Raw genomic sequence first — 21,028 nt, 5'->3', positions numbered from 1 at the left:
TATCCATTTAACTAACAGGTAGGAGAGTACACTCCCTTTACTGAGGTTTTGAATTATTCTGGATCATAAAAACAAGCCAACTGCCCTCACAATTACGAGATTTAATAAGACAGTAGACTATAATAGAGAAAACTAAAGAAAGTTTTGCCTTCAAACTTTGCCAAACTGTGTTTCTGCAGTTCATTGCACTTGCAGTGTGCAGACTGACTCCATTTCATGGTAGGAGGCCACCAAAATGCAGATTGCTGGTCTAATAACACTTTGTGGTTTGGGTTTTTGCTGTTGCTTAGCAGTTATGAAAACAATCCACTTTGACAAGGTCAGAATTCAAGACCAAGAAATGTGGTGAGCAGAGCAAAAGTCACGTATACAGCTGTATCTTCTAAAATATGAGCTAAGGACTTAAGGGCATAAGTCACGATATTAAAGTTAGAAATATTGTATTCTTTAGTAGGAAATAAGAACAAACATTGACACTTGTTTGTTTCCCTAAATTATCCTGCATTGTTGCACAAAAAAGATTTCTGTAGCCTGGTTATCAAGTTCTCTGCAACTGTAGTTTTCTTAAACACCTTTTTTAACCACATGAAAAAAATAAACCAAAAATCTCAGTCACCATAAACCAATGTAGATCATTCTGCTGAACTTTCACTGCAGATCTAATCTATTACTTCTAAAAATAGTAACAAAATATCACATGACATGATCCAGGTTATTCCAACACCAATGTGAGAGACAGACTCTGCACTAGCATAGAGAAAAGATGCGATACATCAGGGTCCTGCGATGCATGCATTAAGAAAGTGAGCATTCAGTGCTCAACATCATGTAGGTAGGCTCTGCTGGGAGGCAAAACCTGGCTTGCAGCATAGCCCAGTGTAATGATGCTTCTCCAGCTCCACCAACTCTTGCCATCAGGTATAGCCTGGAGCCAGAGAGAAGCCATCCACAAATACAGAACCTTAGGGAAGAGAGACCAATGGACCGAGTCTTACATGTAAAGCATGAAACTTGACAGACCTGTGTTATAAGTGACTCACTACCTTTGGGACCCACTTTTAGGTATGTTTTTGCACGTAAAGAGTTTTGCCTACAAATGCCACATTATACTTTGTAATCCCATGCTGGTGTTTATATAAAATTTCCATCATGAGCAGTGTTCCAAATACGGAGCTGACTGTACACTTATTATATGTATAAAGTCCATGCTCACTCCTGTGATAACTAGCTTGTAACCAGCTTAACTACAAGATTTAGAGACACTGGTGTGTTTCTGATGTCTCTCGGATGTCCACACGGTGCTGCTGCTAATCACACAGCAACCAGCTTCGTTTTAAACATTTTCAGGATCCAAAAAACATCTGTGCAATGTGACGCTCCCTGATGATAAACCATTAGCCATATGCTGCGCTCCCTCTCCTTCTCTCCAGAGACACAAGTGATTTTACTTCTACTCTACATGTTTTTATGGGCACAACAACAGTCTCTTTTTTTCCTATGTCTAGGACATAGGAAATGTCTAGGAAATGTCAATGTCTAGGACACCAAGCACATTGAGAGAAAGGTATTACTGGGGCTCTTCTACAGGGGCAATTTCAGGAAAGAAGCAAGTAAGTTACAGCCTGAGGTTCAGATGAGACTGTTCTCAGTAACTCACTGAAAAGAGAGAGAAGCGGTGGGATCATATTAACAGTGTCACTTTAGTACAAGGGGTCCAGGAACACCTCTTCCTACCTATACTACGTAGACAAAGGTCCTTCAGTAAACTGTATCCATGTCCCAGCTTGAGAGCGTTGAATCTTTCAAATAAAACCCAGTCCAAAGTCCAAGCACAAAGTGGAATTTAAAGCAACTCACACCAACAAGCCACATATTACAAGACAAACAAGAGCAAGAAATCCAGGTGATGTTACAATTTATTTTGAAGCTACATGCCCATCATTTGTTACTGCAAACCCTGCTGGGATTTACCAGCTGGGCCACTCAGAGGTTTGAAGAAACAGAAGATCATATCCAAGGAATTCAAAAGAGAACTACAACGCCCCAAACAGGCTTATGCATTTGCTTTCATAACAATAACCCCTCAGCTTCTAGGTCAAATTGTGATTACGTGCTGTTGCATCCTACCTTAGCTGCTGTCACTCTGTATTTTTTACGTTCATTTCATAAATGCTCTTGCATAATGTATAGGGTTTAATCAGAATTAGGTTTATATATTCTAATTTCTAGAGGCTTGGGGGGTTTATACGCATAGTCTAACAATCAGATTCAGATTAGCTGGCTCTAGTCAAATACAGTTCACATTCAGGCAGCACATCCAAGATGATAGGTAAAAGGCATATTAGGGACAACAGTGCAGAGTCACCCAAACAGCAGGAGAGGTGGCACAGATGAACTAGCAAATCCTGCCAAACACAGGCTGACGCCTGCTGAAGTGACCGAGCTGCTCCCAGCTCTGACTTACTGAAAGACACTTGCCTGGAGGTAGTGCCAGATCAGATATAGCCCCAAGCTATTACAGCCCCCAGGACCCAGACCACACTACAGAAGAGCCCGAATTTTGCTGGTTGAACTTACGAGTCTCCACTAAAGGCTGATGATATGTGGATCAATACAACGCAACTGAACATCTGCATTTTGCCCCCCATCCCCTCTGTTCTCATGCCTCATAGTATGGAAACTCCACAGCTGGCAGAAAGCTCTTGGCTCAGACCACAGGGGAAAGCTGCAAAGCTGCTTTTGGGCTAGCACTGGCCCCGAGGGTTGAAGAAAAGCATCAGCATGGCACTGCAGTGAGTTAGTAGACACAGGAGCCAGCGCACCTCTGTGGCACGGTTTATCCGAAACTGAAAGCTGAGTAATGCATTCTTCTGAGAGGGTTGTTTCATTGCACTATTTGTATCGCCTCTGCAATACTGAAGCTCGCGAGAAAACAGACATTTCTCAGCAAAATTCTCACTGCCTAGGCCTAAGTCATACATCTGGAAGCCCCAGTGAAGATCGCCAGAACAAATCTAACCTCTTGGTGCTGACTTGCTTCCCACACTCTCTGTTTAGACAGCTCTTGTGCATACACTTACTCTCTGGTTGCTGCTTCTACTTCTGGATTGAAAACAAATATGAACATATGCATCCTCCTATTACATTAATAATGAGACTTAAGTTTACACAAGAAATATCTGTCAGGAACATATTCTCTCTGAAATATATTTTCAGGATATTCCACACGTAAATTATGTCCTTTTTTCAGATTTGTCTCCTCAGACATCTAGACTAGGTACTAATTATCCTCTTGTGAAAATTTATCCAGCAGAGGCAGAGACATTCCTACCAAAAATCTTTCCAGTAAGGCTGCTGCAGTGAATGTAGATGCTTAAACCAAGCTGTAACAAACTTATTAAATCCTGAAAGAAAAACTGTGTTCACACCTAGCAACAACTTCCTGAAAAACTGATAAAGGAAATTTCCTAAAAATAAAATTATTTTGTTGAAACGAAAATCAAGGTTCAGTGGGGGATGAATAGAAAAAGCAAGTATTTATTTCATTTGACATTAGGGCGTTCTTTGCTAAATACAGGTATAATTTACCACATATAAGATCAATGGCAACTTTTGTGATTACAGTCATGGTTTGGAGGGAAGTGTTACTAAAGAAATACCAACCACAGGAAGGAAATCCACATCTACTCAGTGCATTTTTTTCTACATATCATTATTTTTTATGACATAGCACTCTAGCAGAAAAGGGTGCAGTAAATCAATAGCAATGCCTATTTTAATCACATAGGCATAGTTTGGAAAAGTATTTCACAAAATGCACTGAACAAGGAAATGAAAGACCATGACTGCACATTAAGTAAGGTTTTGTTTGTTTTAGTTACTTGAGCGTTGTTCCTCGAATCAGCTTACATCAGCTAAAGTCAAGAGTTTAAATCCAGGCTTTCCCAAACCGACTCCTCATGGATTCAGAAATGTGTTTGTTTAGTTTTTTTTTCTCCTGTTCTCTACATAATCACGAGCAACCTAAGTGAGATCTGATATCCCTAAACTGGTTTGACTCCCAGAAATCTCAGGTCTGCAGGGTTTCTTGGCTCAGGCATTAAGTGAAAGAAATAAATCTGGTTTGGGACCGGAATCAGCCCTGAAGTGATATAGCCACATTTGCACAGCCCTGCCCCTTATGGAGCTGGCATTGGTGTTAATCTGCGAGTCAGATAAACCATGATGGATGACCAACATATGACTGCAATACCTCTTCTTTGCCAGCCCCAGGGGAGGGCTGGTGCCCAGGGCACGCGGTGACACTCCCACCCACAGGCTTCTGGCGATGGGACTTTGGCTGCGGGTTTGGGCAACCAGGACTTTGGGTGTTTGTTTCCTTCCTGTGCAAATGTTGACCCCATTCTGTCCCCACTCCTACCTTGGATTATTGATAAAATTATACTCCCAATTATCCTGGCTTTTAGTTGACTATTTTTCCCCCTCTCCATGAGTTGTCTCCTTCAATTAAATCTTGCAGCGCTCACAATTGCAGTCAGATTTAAAAGAAGGAATCAACTCAACTGAAAACAAACAAATAATCATCACCACTGATCTGTGAAAACAGATCCATTATGATCCTGACAGTTGATTTTCTCATGTCTGTCTCTTTCTTTCTTATTTTTTACAAATTAGTTTGAACAACAGATTTCTATACATTTCTACAGCTCCTAGCACATCTAGGAGGAGAGAAGGAATGGCTAAAATAGATGTAATTCTTAATAAATAATCTTAATTCAACTGAAATAAAAATTACTTGGATTCCTATGGTCACGTGAACATTGTGGTTTTCCCAAAGGCATGTCAAAAGAGCAGAAAATTTGAAGATGGCTAAGCAATATAAACCCACATAATATCATATAGAGTTAAGGACGTATTGTACATGGATACAATTCAAACTGAGGGTAGGGAAGAAATCTTTGTAGAAGAGGGGCTTCCTTTGTCCACCATTCCACATCCACTATTGTGGTCATAAAAATATCACAACCTTACAAAATTCTTCCTCTGCATTGCACAGCCCAGCTGTGCTGGAAAGACTCTAACTTATTTGAAGTTAGAATCACGGAAAAGCTGGTTTGAAGGGACCTCTGCAGATCACCAGTTCAACGCTCTGCTTGAAGATGGACTGTCACCAATGCTAGGTCAGGTCATCCACAGCTTGGTCCAGCTGACTCTTGCAAACCTCCAAGGAAAGATTCCACCACCTCTCTGGGTGACATGTTAAAAGCCTGCGCTACACCCTGATGAAAAACTTTTTTCCTACTGGCCAGTCTGAACTTCTAAAGCTGCAACTTGTGACAGTTGCCCTTGTTTTTACAATCTGCCACTAATAAGAGTTCAGCTCCATGGTCATTGTAACTCGTCTTCAAGCAGTTACAGGCTTCTATGAGATTGCCTCTTAGCCTCTTTTTTTGGCCAGACTAAACCAGCCTGACTCCCTCAACCCCTCCTCATAGCTTATGGGTCCTATGGCTCCAATCACCTTAGTAGTCCTCTGTTGCATCCTCTCTCCATTTTTTAAACGTCTTCCTTTCCATTTGAGGAACCTCAAAACTGACTGGAGAACCACATTACTCAACAGTGCTGAGGAGGATAATAACTTCCCCTGTTCTGCTGGCCATACTTTTCATGTAGACCACTATGCAGTTTGCCTTATTTGCAATGAAAACGCATTACTGGCTCATTTTCAACTTGGCAGGCACCATAATATCCCATTGCTTTGCCACAGACATTCTGTTCAGCCAGTTGTTTCCCAGCCTGTACTGCTGCATGGCGTTAATCTGCACAGGCACAGAAGTTCACGATAATTCTCACTGAACTTCATGAGGTTTCTGTTGACCCAAAGCTCGGATTTCTCAAGGTCCAGCTGAATGGAATTTCTACCATTTGGTGTATTAAACTCTCTCTCTCCTGCCAATTTAATGTGATCTACGACTCTTCTCAGGGTGCATTCTGCCTCACCATCTAGGTAATTAACAGAGACGTAATACTACTGGTCCAGTCCCTCACAGGACACTCGTTATTTGTCTCTCATGAGACACCAAGCTATTGAAGACTACCCTTTGAACCCAGATATCCAGGCAATTTTCAATCAATCTAACAATCTATATCTCCAGCCCATACTTCCCCAGCTTCCTCAGTGAGCGATGGTAACAAAAGCCTCACTCAAGTCGAAGTCAGGAAATGCTATACCCACTGATGTCCCCTCATCTACATCGTTAGTCATTTACTCGCAAAAGGCACTCAGGCTGGTCAAGTACAACATGCCCTTTGTACATCTGGGTCAACTGTCCTTGATTACCTTCTCATCCTTCTCACATTTGGAAACAAATTCCCCGAGGACATGATTCATAATATTTCCCGGGATTGTGGTAAGACTGCTGGCCTACAGCTCCCTGGACTCTCCTTCTTACTCTTCTTAAGGACAGAGTGTAATGATAGCCTTTTCCTAGTCTTCAGGGACCTCTCTGCCACCTTTTTTCATAGATAACAGAATTGTAATTGCATCGCCCATGTCCTTCAGTATCCTAGCATAAATCCCATCCAATCTGATGGATTTGCATATAACCAGCTTTTCTAAGTAGTTCTGAAGAGTAAAATATTCTTTGTTTCCTGCGCAGCACTGCTTAATTATGTTCTCCTAGGCAAACTCTGCTTTTGTATAAAATCGTATTTGGAATAGGAATTTATCATGCCTCTTGCTCAGTGGGCCACACTGCAAGACAGGTCATCTCTTGCCTGCACATCCAGTTCCACACTGCTTGGGCTCTGAGAACACAGTATTTATCCTCACCTCACCCTTCTAAAATAGGAAAGTGCTCTACCCTCTAATCGTAGTGAGCAGCCATCTAGCAAGAAGTACCTCTCACGAGTAGCCAGTGATACTGGAAAGGAGAGCACCCAACTCTTCAGAACACTAGGCCTCTAAATACTGATTAAGGGAGAAGAAGAGAGAGCTGAGAAGTACCCACAGCACAAAGAGAAAACTCTTCACCATACCCTTAACAGTCTCTCCAAAATAACTGGAGGAATGAAGACAAAGAATAACTCGCCATTCTGACACATGACCTTATGCTTGCTTAACAGGACTAAAATTACTAGGTTTCGTTCAGATTCTGCTAGGATGTGGTTCCTTCAGGGGAAGAGGAAGACCAGTAAGACCCCCCTTCACTGACATCAGAGATCTCACTGCTGTCTCGACAAACCCGGGAGGTAACCTTCCCGAATGCTCCGTGCAAGACTGCTACATACCCTTTCCTCTGAGTTTACCAGGGACCTACGATCGGCTGCAGACTTGTCACTACTTGCTTCTAAGTTGAGAAACAAGAGGACCCAAATGTTCCCTACGACACTGCTTCCAGAGGTCTTCAGACAAATCCCACTGTGCTGTTGCCAACCCTCAGTGCTAAGACAGAACAAAAGAAGGCAAGCCATTTCCACCATATGCAGTTTTCAAACACTACTCCCTGCGCTATGTGTTAATACAATGCACTTGTACTGTGTTAAACTCATATTCATTGTTCACAGTGAAGTGGGAAACACAAGTGCAAAACACTGTCTTGCTCCTCTTCATTCAGCATATGGCACACCGGCCGGCAGACCTCTCTATCTGTGCCTTGAAATCCACCATGTTTACCTGATTTCCACGTACCCTTGCACCACGGATTATCACTCGTGTCCTTTGATATGCCCCCTTTGCTTTCGAGTACTAATACCGCAATATTACATGGAAAATGCACATCTCCAATGAACATATGAGTAAACAAAAAGTACAGATGTAAGAGGCTTACCATACCAATAAAATCAACATGTTCTGGCAGAAAACATTCTCAAGATGATAGATACCTCTTCACCTGTAGCCCAGAATATTTTGTTCTCATATCATGCAGTTCTGGTGGAGATATATTAATATAATTTTTATGTTTACCCTAAGACATCAGAACATACGTTCCCTTGCTAACACTACACCAGATATTTATTTGCAATAGATTAAAAGGCTGATTTGAACAATGAAGAAATGCTCAACAGGAAAAAGCAGCTTCTACAGTTGTAGGTTTACAACTTATAAACAGGAGGGCAAAGAAAATAGAAAGCTGATATATTTTATCTTAATTTTTCAGTCAGATTCTTTCAGAATTCACTTTTTAAAGAAAAGAAGGTAAATTGTCAGACTGGACAGAGTAATGAACTTGACTGGAGAGCTAGCTCTCCTAGTGAAAGGGTGGAAGGAGGAAGTATAGAAAACATAGCATTTTAAAAAGATGAGGCAATGAAGTATGACCTTTTCATCACAGAATTATAGTTATCCTTAATGTATTTTCCCGGCCTTAATCTTCCTGAACCTTCAAAACAAGTGTCATACAGATCTAATACCTCTATTGGCGCGAGTGGGAAGATCAGGTTTGGTAAGATTTTTGCACAACACCGTACAGAATAAAAAACAACTACCTATGGGACACCATAGTGCAAATTCTATAATTAAAGGAAGCTGCTGCTGGCAATTATGAGCACTTTAGATTAAAAGTATACCAGAGAGAATATTTTGGGCACTATATTTTGCATGGAGAGGACACAAGGTTGCACATAGCAGATAAGAATTTCAAAGACAGAAAGACAGACAAAAAGAGAAAAAAGGAGTGCAAGGAGGTGCCCATGTTAGTTTATAAATGAGTCAGCAGTACGGGTTGATATTTACACAAAGCTCTGAAAAAATACCTATAAGGAACTATAAGGACTTGCATGCATCACATGAAAAAGAATCCTACTGTCTTGATTACTTCCAACTATCAGACATAATAAATTTAGCTTACTCTTGTTACCCACGAGACAAGATACAAGCTTCCTGCTACATATCTAGGAATGCTACAAAACCTACTTCTATAACTCCACTTTTTATTTGTATAGCACTTTAAGGGCTCACAGTCATAATCACATTAGTCACATTAGGTGTAGGCGTATGTGGAAAATAAGAGAACTATTCTCTTTGAAGGCACCCTGTCATTTAATGAAAGATAGCTTTACTTTTACAATATGGTGACTGTTTTAACATTTTGAACACATGAACTGTAGAACGGAGACGAGTTCATACAAAATGCTCTGGATCACCTTACTTCATCTCCCAGAAGAAGAGTTACGTAGGTTGCCATAGAAATTAAATGTTAGTGACAAGTAGAGTACTTGGTTTTTTATAAATGCAGATTACATTGCTTCAGAATGCAAGAACTTGCCCATCTCCAAGGATGCAATCTATAGTCAGCGATGGAAACTCTGGCATTGCATATTATTTTTTCATTTGTCAACACGACTACCCAGTTTTTGAGGTGAACTACTGATAGTTAGATGTGCCAGCCTACAACCTGTAGGACTGAAAGTTTAAAAATTTATTTAACTTCAAGAGCGAAGCAGAGGCAGTCACAAAGCAACCTGTCCTCCTACATATGTCACCATCCTGGTCTGAGGGAAATCTAGCCTTTCAGAAAAAGTGTTCAGTATTAATGTAACTTCAGCCTGTTTATGATTCACCAGCAGAAAGGTGGCTATTGAAATAAAACCATTTATTTACTTGAAAACCAAAGCTGCAGGAAATGTAACATTAACAGGCAAAGGTTTTCTGAGAGGAACCTGAGAAGTAAGACCCCCTCCAAGTGGTATAGTATGAGCAGCTAATACATCTGCATGCTGTGATTGACTTGCTGTCATATGAGAGTTCAGTTTTGCATATGTGGTTGGCTCAACAGCATCACTCTGTTGGTAGAGCCCAGAGACCTCATCTTTAAACATGGGATGTTATCACATCATCTTGGAAGCATATAGTTTCATCGGATCCCTGACTTGCTTGCTGGAAATTCTTTGTGGGTAAGTTCATCAGCAGTAAGCAATGCCCAATCAGTTCTTGAAAAACCTTGAGCTAGCCAAAGCAATAGGCTTTCCATTGGTAGAGAATTCAGTGTTACCCTCTGCAGATAAACAACTGCTTCCATCACAGTTGTATATGGTCCAATACGAATACTCAGCAGAAAAAAAATGCTGGACCAAAACACCTGAGGCCCCATGCATGGAGCATTCCAGTACCAGGAACTGAACATCTCTTCTCCACATATCAACTGACTTGGACCCTGTAGCAAACAGCAGCGTGCAGGATTTGAGCCAGCTGCCTGTAAAGCATTCAGTTTAGCATACATACAAGACAGCTTCAGAACATGGTGGAGATTTTCTGAGCCACAGGGATTAATACACAGCTAGCAGTTTGCCTGACGCTACATAGCAATGAAGAGTCAGTGATAGGCCAAAATGCAGGTGAAGTGATACATCTCAGGCATGAAATCAGTCTTTAAGGACACAGTTAGACTCCTTATCTCCTCTATCAGCTTAGTGATGGCAGAACTAGGCAAAGGAACAAAACAAAATGCCTGGGAGAGAATACATAATATTAGGAAATAGGGGAGATGAAAAAAATATTAACTGAGAAACGCATCACAACCCAACATTTCTGATCAAATCAATATATTGTTTAGGATGCCCTGAAACCTTGAATTCAAGTACAGTAGAAACCCACAGGCTGCTTTGAGGACACACAGGACAAGGTAGTGGTCACTGAACATAAATGTAAGAATGAAGAAAAATTAAAACTACAGCTAGACAGTGTTAGGGCAAACGTTACTGGTTACCTGCAGAACCCTGCAGGTTTTCCACTGAGTTGACAGGTTTGACTACTGCATCTAGGTACAAGATTTGATGGTTGGTTTGACACATACAACAGCGTATGGCATGAACACCCTGGTACCTACGGGCTCCTTGCCCTCCCCTCTCTGCAACAGTGTCATTAAGTTTATTTCAGATGCAAACAAAGGCACAAAAAAAAGTGCAGAGGGGATCACTGATGTTTTGTTCCATAGCGGGAGTGTATTAGCTTAGTCACTTTGCTCGGAGTATCTAATAAAGATAGCGGCAATGGGGGCTTGAAGGAGGTCACTGGTAGAAGACAGTGTCATTCAATGTCTGTAACGTCTTGATCTGGGATTTCATTTCTTCCCACAGATGGCAAGCTGAGGGGCTCCATAGGGAAGTACAAGCAGAACCACATCACAGCAATAATGTACATTACCGGAGAAAGGATCATAGGGCCCATAAAGAGCTAGTCTGAGAAGTTCCAGCTGCAGTCACAGGAATAAAGTGGAATTTACTGCATGCAACGTTAGACTAGATGGCTATCAGAGCTCCAGGTCTGCATAAACAGATCTTTTGTCAGAAAAGCAAGTTGTTTTTTTGTAGTCTGTAGGATCAGAAAGAAGTAAAGCAGTGAGGCTGCAGCTATATGAAGCAAGGGCTAACTAAGGGTATAATTCTGTCTGTCACATTCAATTTAGAAATGTGAATACATGAGAGTTTGGGTGTCTTATTAATGGCCTGGGGACCAACAGTCTCAGTCTCTTCATAAATTTTTCGTCCAACAAAGAAGTTGGGTGCTTTACAGCAATGGCATTCAATTCAATAGCCAAAGGAAATCTAGAAGCAGTCCTGGACCGTGACGTTCCCCTTGACTTAAAGCTAGAAGCAATGAATAAGCTGATGTCAGTGCACGCAACAGAAGTTTTGCCAAGGGCTCCTTCTGTAACAAAATTTCACCCTCGAAATTGTCCTTAAAATTAGGTTTAAACAGAATCAGGCCCTTCATTTCAGACCAGCTGATAACAAAAATAAGTCCCACTGACAATACTGTGAGCATGTACATTATCAGAAAGTGTTTTACGTTGGGCAGGCAAGTCCTTTTCTCTCTCCTTCTCCCCTCCTCTCCCTCACAACAGAGCACTTCTGTAGTCCCCTACATGAGCTATGGGCATATAATGGGGGAATGTCAGAAGAAACTTATTTCTTTTTATACTTAAAGAGAAAGATTTTTAATACTAATGCCCAATAAGACTGCATGTTTGTGAATAAGCAATGACAGGTGGTAAAAGCAGATGGTTTTGAAAAGATGTGCAGCAGTCCCTGGCTCCGCTATCCTAGCAGCTCCGCAGGATACTGGCAGAGAAAGTGGTTCCCCTCCTCTCCATCCATCGCCTCACTCAAGAAAGCCAGCAGCAGCCGACTTTGCTGGCTGCCACAAAGCCAGGATAGGACTGACAAAGCTCACTCACTCACGTTCTTCAGCCCACCTCCAAACTGCTTCTGCCTCGCTGCAGAAGCCCAGCCCATCACAAGCTGTTGATACAGGCTAACCAGCTGGGTGATCATCCGACAGGAGCCACAAAACCACCTCTGTGTTTGCTAGCCTTGACCAGGAATAGAGCGGGCAGAGCTCCTGGTTTCAGCAGTCTAGCATTGCAGTTATTCACCACAGATCATGACCACTCTGCTTCTGGGAGTTGCTTCTGAACACGTTACTTCTGACCACACCAGAGGAGGATATCTAAGAGAGAGCACCACTGAACGCTCCAGTGCTGAAGCCAGGCACAAATACCTGCCTTCCAGTAGAGACCTGTGCTGAAAGCGCTAGCTCTTGTTTCTGAAGGCCTTGGTGATGAAGGAGGCATCTCGGATGCTTCAACCCTTCACAACCAACCAAACTTTCACTAGTGGTAAATGACCTTGTGCTGTGGCTTAGCCCCAGTCAGCAACTAAGTACCACACAGCCACTTGCTCACCCGTCCCCTGGGTGCGATGGGGGAGAGATTTGGAAGAGCTAAAGTAAGAAAACTCATGGGTTGAGATAAGAACAGTTTAATAATTGGAACAATAATAATAATAAATTGTAATGAGAAGGAAAACAACAAGAGAGCAAGAGAGGAACAAAACCCAGGGGAAAAAAAAAAAAGTTATACAACTGCTCACCACCTGCCAACCAATGCCCAGCCAGTCCCCGAGCAGAGATCGCTATGCCCTGGCCAACTCGCCCCAGTCTATATACTGAGCATGACATCATATGGTATGGAATATGCCTTTGGCCAGTTTGGGTCAGCTGTCCTGGCCGTGCCCCCTCCCAGCCTCTTGTGCACCTGGCCGAGCATGGGAAGCTGAAAAGTCCTTGATTTAGTGTAAGCACTGCTTAGCAACAACTAAAACATCAGTGTGCTATCAATATTATTCTCATACTAAAATCCAAAACACAGCACTATACCAGCTACTAGGAAGAAAATTAACTCTATCCCAGCCGAAACCCGGACACCTTGCGTCATTAGTCATAGAGTGATACTGCAATGGGGAGCAAAGCTCAGAGAAGCACAATCATTCATATAAAAACTCAAAACAGAGAGAGCAGGCAAAAAGATTATTTCATATGTCAGTGAGAGCAGTAACAGAAAAGTATATTTCCAAATGAGTGTTGTGTGTTTGGCCAAAACAGCGCTGACTACTGCAGCTACAACCTTCTCCAAGTTACTGTTACTTGTGCTTAGGGAGCAGAGACTAATGAGAAAACAGTGCATGCTCCATCAGCTGTAGCACATTTCCGCATGCTGCATCAGCTGTAGCACACCACTAGTTAGTCAGTTGTAACTCTCTTTTGAGATATCACCGTACACCTATAAAGATGACTCAGGCAATTTCATATACCACTAATGAATCATTACATGGTACCACCTCTGGCTACTAGACATCTGTATAGCCCATTGTTAACTCCACGGTACACCCATCTCAAAGAACCTTTTAGAAGACTGCTGTGCTCTGTTAATACCTACACATTCTGTGAATAAATTGAGATCTCTCTTTTAGGATTTACTAAGGTGTATTGTAGGAATTACGCTCCTCAGAAGGGCCGGTACCTTTTCTACATAGCATCTCTGCTTTTCAGATTTTCCTCAGAACCAGGTCTGATTGAGTCAATGTCAACATAACACTCTTGTCTTCCATTTCTTTAAGCAGTATAAGTGTATAGCTTTGTAAGAATCTTTCCCTTATTGTTAATCTATAGCATTGTTTACAAAATTGCAATCAATTTACATTTTCATAATTTCACGCACAGTATCAAGGTAGTTTCTGACGGAATATTCTAGAGACAGTTGTGACACTACAATGTATTTATACTCAGTATCCCCTGAATAAGAAAAGGCCCTCCTGAACCATCTATGGCAAAATAAATCCACACTATTTATGGGAAATCAGGGAACTTTTCTTTCCTTCAATCAACGGGGTTTATGGTTGCTTTCAAGAAGATAAAACAAAAAAGGGAGCTGTCAATCCAGCTGGCCCCAATTTTAGACAGCATTGCAGAAACACTTGTGAAAACCAAGTTTGTTTAAAGGTAGACACAAGCCATTCAAACCTGGAATCAAAAAACTTGTTTCCAGAGAACGCCCCATGGTAAAATTGCCTCTCACCTTTGGGCACAATAAAATGTGGGTCTGGGTTTGGATAAGACAAGGCTGAAAGACAGCTTTAGAAATTAAATTGTAAGCATCCAGGTTTCTGACCAGTCCTGCCATTCTTGCATGTATTAACCGGTCATTAAGTTTTGTATTTGTTCTGTTAACCCCACAGGACAACTTACTGCTTCTCAAAGCCAATACAGGTGACAGATACTGGCATAATGGGTTAAAAAGGAAATGAAGTGTGAGGAAAACCTATAATACGCGTCTCTTAGGGGCACAGCTGCTCCACAATTACTTTCAAAGGAGAAAACATTGGAGTTAAACACAACAGTGTATTTTTGTGGCACAAGGTATCTTCTTCTGTGAGCATGGGTGGAAGAACAGAGCCCTACACAATTTCCAGTCACTTGAAACTGCCTAAGCATCGGTACACACAGAAACACACATACTAGCGACTCTTGGAAAAGACAGCTAATATAAGCTTAGAACTGAACACAACTACAGTCGAACTACAGGTATTTTTGCCAAACCCTCAATATGTCTCATGCTTTAACAAAAACGAACCTAGCCAGAGATTTGAGGGAGAGGGGATTTCCAGTTTCCAATAATTACCAATAGAACATTAGTTATATGCCTACACACAAGATCCTACTATTGACTATTTCACTGTGTAAAGACCTAATTAGCTGTAATTTTAACACTGTATATCACCCAGACAACTACATTTTCTAAAGGAAGACTGGAAGCACTATTTAGATGAGAATTAAAAAAAAAAAAAAAAACAAACAAAAAAACAAAACAAAACCAGACAAAATGTCTACCTCAGATGGTGTTAAAAAACCATGAGTTATAGGCTTACCATTCAAAATTTGAATGGAAAAAATATAATAAAAGACAAAGCATCTGCTGTAGTATACTCTTCACTGTGGTAACAAATGAAAATGAACTTTTGCCAGACATGGCTGCGTACAAAGAGGGCTGAGATGCTACAAGTGCATGGTGACCCAGGGTGGCACTACACAGCAGTCCACGGGGACTGATTTGCAGAAGTCCAGGAGACCTCACAAGAGAGAGCAAACTAGGGAAATGCTCCCCCATGACTGCTCCATATAGCTCTGACCATCCCGTGCTGAGAAATTATTGTTGTTGATATCATAGAATCGTTTAGGTTGGAAAAGACCTTTAAGATCATCGAGTCCAACCATTAACCTAACACTACCAAGTCCACCACTACACCATGTCCCTAAGCACCACATCAAAACATCTTTTAAACACCCCCAGGGATGGTGACTCAACCACTTCCCTGGGCAGCCTGTTCCAATGCTCAACAACCCTTTCGGTGAAAAAGCTTTTCCTAATATCCAATCTAAACCTCCCCTGGCACAACTTGAGGCCATTTCCTCTTGTCCTATATCTTGTTAACTAGGAAAAGAGGCTGACACCCACCTCGCTTCAACCTCCTTTCAGGTAGTTGTAGACAGCGATAAGGTCTCCCCTCAGCCTCCTTTTCTCCAGGCTAAGCAACCCCAGTTCCCTCAGCCGCTCCTCATCAGACTGGTGCTCCAGACCCTTCACCAGCTTCATTGCTCTTCTTTGGGCATGGTCCGGCACCTAATGTCTCTCTTGTAGTGAGGGGCCCAAAACTGAACACAGTATTTGAGGTGCGGCCTCACCAGTGCCAAGTACAGAGGGACAATCACTTCCCTAGTCCTGCTGGCCACTCTATTTCTGATAGAAGCCAGGATATGCTATTGGCCTTCTTGGCCACCTGGGCACACTGCTGGCTCATATTCAGCCGGCTGTCACACCACAAACTTGGGCTTTATCAGCACATGCCACGTGTAAACACAGAGCAAAAATGACAGACTGTAGCTGAAGTAGTCTGCAATTTAAATACAGGATAGGCAGACTTAGAAGCAACAGGAGTGGTGGTGAGGGTATAAATTGGGTAAGCAGCAGAACTAATTAGTCCCAAAACCTGAATTCAGAGCTCTACATCTTGAGCAGAGGGAGGTAATTTTTTAGCAAGCCAGAGCAAGGCACCACCTCCTTCAAGAATACAGGTATTTAAAACAACTTTTTGTCCTTCAAGTTTCCTCTTTCACTCGGTTCATCAGGCCCTTGAAGAGTACGTCTACACAAGTGACTGGAAACAGACAGGTACCTCTCCTCAGTCTCCAAATTGGTCAGACACAAGCCAAGCCCAGTCCGGAAGCCATGCGGAAGCGTTAACACAGCACTGAGCAAGCTCGTTAAGCTGCAGGTCCATCATCTTTTTAATCTGGTCCAAATGGGACTCCTACCAAGCACGATGAGGACCAGCCTGCTCTTCCCCCAAGTGCACGTCTCTGCTGACTCCTCGGTGCATTTTAGTCATGCATTGAGTCAGACCCTGGAACTCCTCCAACTGAAAACCAGGCCAACAGCAACAACAAGAGCGGATTTGCATTTGGCCACAAGTGATAGTACCAGCACAAGCAAGAGATGAGGAATGCGTAGCCAGAGGTGAGGCAGGCAGGCTGACCCTTTGGCAGGAGCCCACATTTACGGCAAATTAAAATGACTGTTGAACCACTGCCTTTGCCTTGCAGAAAGGCAAGTTTTGGTTAGCTCCAGCACAGCTTCACCTTAATACAGGTGAACACCTCCCAGGCAAGGACCGCCTTTGTGTAATAGCTTGTTGTGCCAGGGAAGTGAACGTGCTTCAGATGATACTTATTTCTAGGTATGTCTGGAGATGCCTACCTCTTTCCATGACCTACCGCTAATAATTTAGATAATGTTAATCTCATTGGACAGCATTGCAATATTCAAACTTTCACTTCTTAAGCCTCCTTTGTGGACCCAGGACCCTTAGGGAATAAGAATGCTATAATTTTTAATAGTAATAATGGGATAATAATCAGCTACAGAGCAATGCTAATGTTATCCCCTGCAGCAATTATCCTCAACATTTTCCTACAAACACAGCAAAACCAAACAATATAAGATAAGCAATAGCACCCAGATGAGCTGAGCAGTCATCAGTAGATTTTCCCCAACCCCACTGAGTTACTCTCCATTGCCCTTCAGCTTCTATGAACTACTCAAATCTGTGGTATCACCAAAAAAAGTAGTCTCCCCTCCCTTTCCCATTTCAAAACATGTATTTTTTTCTCCTTCCCTATGCCCTCACCTACATGATCTGTCCCTTGTATAGATCAAAATTACTTGTCCTTGGGAAAAAAACCTGGCAAATTGATCAGAATCAGGAGCTTCCTACATGGAATGTAAGGCAAAAAAAAAAGAAGTTTTTTCAGAATGACAGTCTCATACTGCAGACTGTCCCCTTGGAGCAAGGATCTACACTCTGCCACAGGACTCAAAATCAGCGGTGTCCAGGAGATTTATGAAGACATCGCTCATTCGTGTTCCTCTACCGTACCATGCAGACCAAATGGCAGTCTCTGTGCCCTTGGTCATATTACCCATATTCCCTGCCACAATCTTTCTACCCTGTCATTACCCATGTTCTCCATTCCAGCACCCCCACACCTCCCCAACCTCCCCTCCCCCACCCCCCTGCCCCCGAGATCCAGGTCTGTAAGGTATGAACTGACTTTGGGGAAAGCATGGGAAGTTTATCAGTGCAAGCTGCCTCCATAACAGAGTCGCAAACTTTGTCCTTCTGTTAACAGGCCATTCCCTACTACTTTTCTGGCAGTCTATCTCTAGATTCTTCTTTTTTTGCCCAGCTGACATGCTACGGGTTTTATTTACTCAGGCTTTTCTTACATGGTCTTCAAGATGTTTTAGAACTACATTTCCTCACCACTAATCTAAACAAGCCCTAATAGGGATTAGACTTGAAACCCAAATTGGCAGAACTAAGGAATTTGCAGCTTTGTTACAGTATCAGATGCATCCTTGAACATCCTCTAAATATAGTAAAAGGCTGGCCTAAATCTGCTATTGCTTCATGTTTAATTCAAATACCTTTGCGTGAATGCATCTCTCTCACCCCCAAATTTTCTATTCTCATCACCTATGTATTGAAGTTTACAGCAACTTTTAACATAGACAAACACCCCAAAACACAGAGGAAATGTTTTAAAAACTTGTTTCTACAAAACTATAGTTTATCAGAGGGAGAGAACACAATAGATCTGGATACTAAAGCACTACATTATAACAGGGATTTTACAACTTCTCTAAAGCAACTATCAGTCTAATTTTTAAACTACGTTTAAAACTTTAAAGAGAAGATGAGTACCTTATACAGTAATGAGCAGAACTTGCACTTTCCTATTCAGGAACATTACAGGTAAGCAGGAAATGATGCTGCTTTTGATATAGTAGATGCAAACGAAAACAAACTCCAGTAGCAGATCTCTGAACTGCCATCAGCTTCTCATCAAGTGGAGATGAAGGTTCCCAGAACGCCAGCACATGCAGAAAGTTACACTCTAAAGTAACATGCCAAAGCAATGTGAGCTTTGGTATTAGAAGCTTCTGAAAGGCCATGCATTTTATTACACCTTTGGGATCACCTAATAGTTCAATTTTACACTTATTTTAATACAAATGCAAGTGAACCAGGATGAGAGCAGATATGGATTTTGGAGTACATTTTTCTAGCCTAATAATGACCTTCACAGATAGCAAAACCTCAGTCTAAATGAAGATGCAAAACTAGCCTTTTGACTGAATTTACAGTGCAATATCTCTGGGTGAAGAAACTCCCATTTAGTTTTACGGCTATCCACTGCAAGATAATGGTCTGTCATTAGTTATTCGTCTCTCTAGTTATGCCCTTAAAAGGCTCCGAGGCAAACACGTAAAAGCAAATTGTTCTGAGTAACAACATTACTGTAAAGGACTGTGTAAGACAAGACAAGGTCACGTGTCTCTAGTTTCTAGAAAACCGAGGATATCATCACAGGATCCTGTACCAAAATCTGGGTTAAATCTTTGTGGTGCCATGTGGGTGGGTGGGCAGCAGGGGTGTCCAGTAATTTCCCAATCAAGAGACAGAAAACAGCATCAAGGCTCGGAATAAGGAGCCCTCCTCACACGACTAAAACTCTATTGCTGCCTCATACTACACTAAAAAAAAATATGTATGGGCCTAATAGCAGGGAAAACAAAAAGGCAAGCTTCCCCTAAAATTGTATTAGATCTTCCCGGGTTTTTTTATAGCATCGCACTGAAGATTACCCCTACCCGGAGCAAACCCTGCTGTGAAGCCTTGCGGAGCCGCTCACCACGCTCCTCTCCTCATTCATAGGGCTGCGCTCCCGTTGAACTTTCCAAGGAGAAGCCGAAGCGCCGGCTCGGCTGGGCTGGGCCGCCGCTCCCTCCCAGGGCACCGCCCAGCGCCGGGGGTCCGGCCCGGCCCGGCCCCACGCCGGCCACCCACGGCTCACCGCTTGCCCCGCCGCGCTGGGCCGGGGCTTGCCCCCAGGCCGCGGTACCTGCCCTGCCCGGCACGACCCGGCCCGGCCCCGGCGGAGCCTCCCGCCACCGCGGCAGCCGCGGGCGCTGCAGCCGGCCCGGCCCCGCCGCCCCCGGCCGGCAATCCCCGCCGCCTTCCTCGCCTCCTGGGCATCATCCCTCCACGGCGTCCTCCTCCTCCTCCTCCTCTCCCCCACCCATATTTTTTTTTTTGGCTTCCCTCCGATGTCCCCCAGCGGGTTGTTACCTTCAATTACCGCTTTTCCGACCAATTCCTGCCTCAGAACCGCTGCCCCCACCTTCCCTAGCACACAAGCAACTCCCGGCAAAGAAAAGGTGGCGGAAAAAAGAAAAAGAAAGAAAAAAAACCACAAACCTCTCCTCCCCCTCTGGGTCTGATACTATATATCCGGCCGGGGGAGGGAGGAGCAGCGCCTCTGCTCTGCCTTCCCCTCAGCCGCCTCTCGCACCGAGCGGCTGCGGCCGCGCGTACCCGGGGAGGAGGCTCCTGCCCGGGCATGCGGACCAGCTCAGGCCGCCCGCGCTCGGCTCCTCTCCTCCGCCTTGCCCGGCCCTGCTTCCCTGCGGCCGAGCTCAGGCTAAATGGCAAACGGCGTGGCTCTGCAGCAGGAGCCGCTAGGCTCGCCAAGCCCACCCGGGGTGGGGGAGAGGAGCCATCCCCGCCAGGACTCGGCCCCGTGCCCCCCGCCTCAGGAGCCCCCCGCTCCTTCTTCCCCGGTCCCCGCCGCTGCCGGCGTCGCCCAGCAGCAGCGAGGCAAAGCCACGTTTCGCTGCCCCCTCCCTGCGCAGCCTTGCCTGCGCGCTCCCCTCGTTAGCCGTGCCGCAGGGTACCCGGGCACGCCGCAGCAGCCCGCGGAGGAAGTCAGGCGAGCAGGCGAGAAAAGGCTCCCTCCCGGAGGGCTCCGCTCCTTACCGGGGTGGCGGGGCTCCTCTGCCGGCGCGGCCGCCTCCGGGCTCGCTGCGGCCGGGGCGGCGCGCAGGGGGCGAGCGGCGGCGGCGGCTCCTCAGCGCCTCCCCGAGCCCCTGCCCTGCCCTCGTCCTCCCCCGCCCCCGCCCGCCTCGGAGAGCGGCAGCGCTGGGCGTGAGCGGGCAGCGGGGTTTGCGGGAAGGAGGGCTGGGCTGCAGCCCCTGCAGGCGTCCAGGAGGTGAAAGGAGACGGGCAGGGAAGGGGGCGAACCGAAAGCTTTCTAAATCCGTGACGAAGGGGCAGGGCAGGTGGTCCCTCGGGT

General features: G+C 44.1%; 1 protein-coding gene across 2 annotated transcripts in view; it reads right to left on the bottom strand.

Moving 5' to 3' along the window:
• The window catches only part of FAR2 (fatty acyl-CoA reductase 2), a 161,979-nt gene extending 141,158 nt beyond the window's left edge, over positions 1-20,821 (bottom strand). The window contains exon 1 of one of the 2 annotated variants that reach the window (XM_075508381.1): positions 20,713-20,821. The gene's annotated coding sequence lies outside the window, so the exon portion shown is untranslated. Of the gene's footprint in view, positions 1-20,025; positions 20,139-20,712 lie in introns of those variants that run through there. The other variant, XM_075508389.1, reaches the window with a different exon arrangement.
• Positions 20,822-21,028: the final 207 nt, after the last annotated feature.

Source organism: Mycteria americana, chromosome 1 (genome assembly GCF_035582795.1).
Source record: "Mycteria americana isolate JAX WOST 10 ecotype Jacksonville Zoo and Gardens chromosome 1, USCA_MyAme_1.0, whole genome shotgun sequence".
Taxonomy (NCBI): domain Eukaryota; kingdom Metazoa; phylum Chordata; class Aves; order Ciconiiformes; family Ciconiidae; genus Mycteria; species Mycteria americana.
This window is presented reverse-complemented; position numbering and strand designations above follow the sequence as displayed.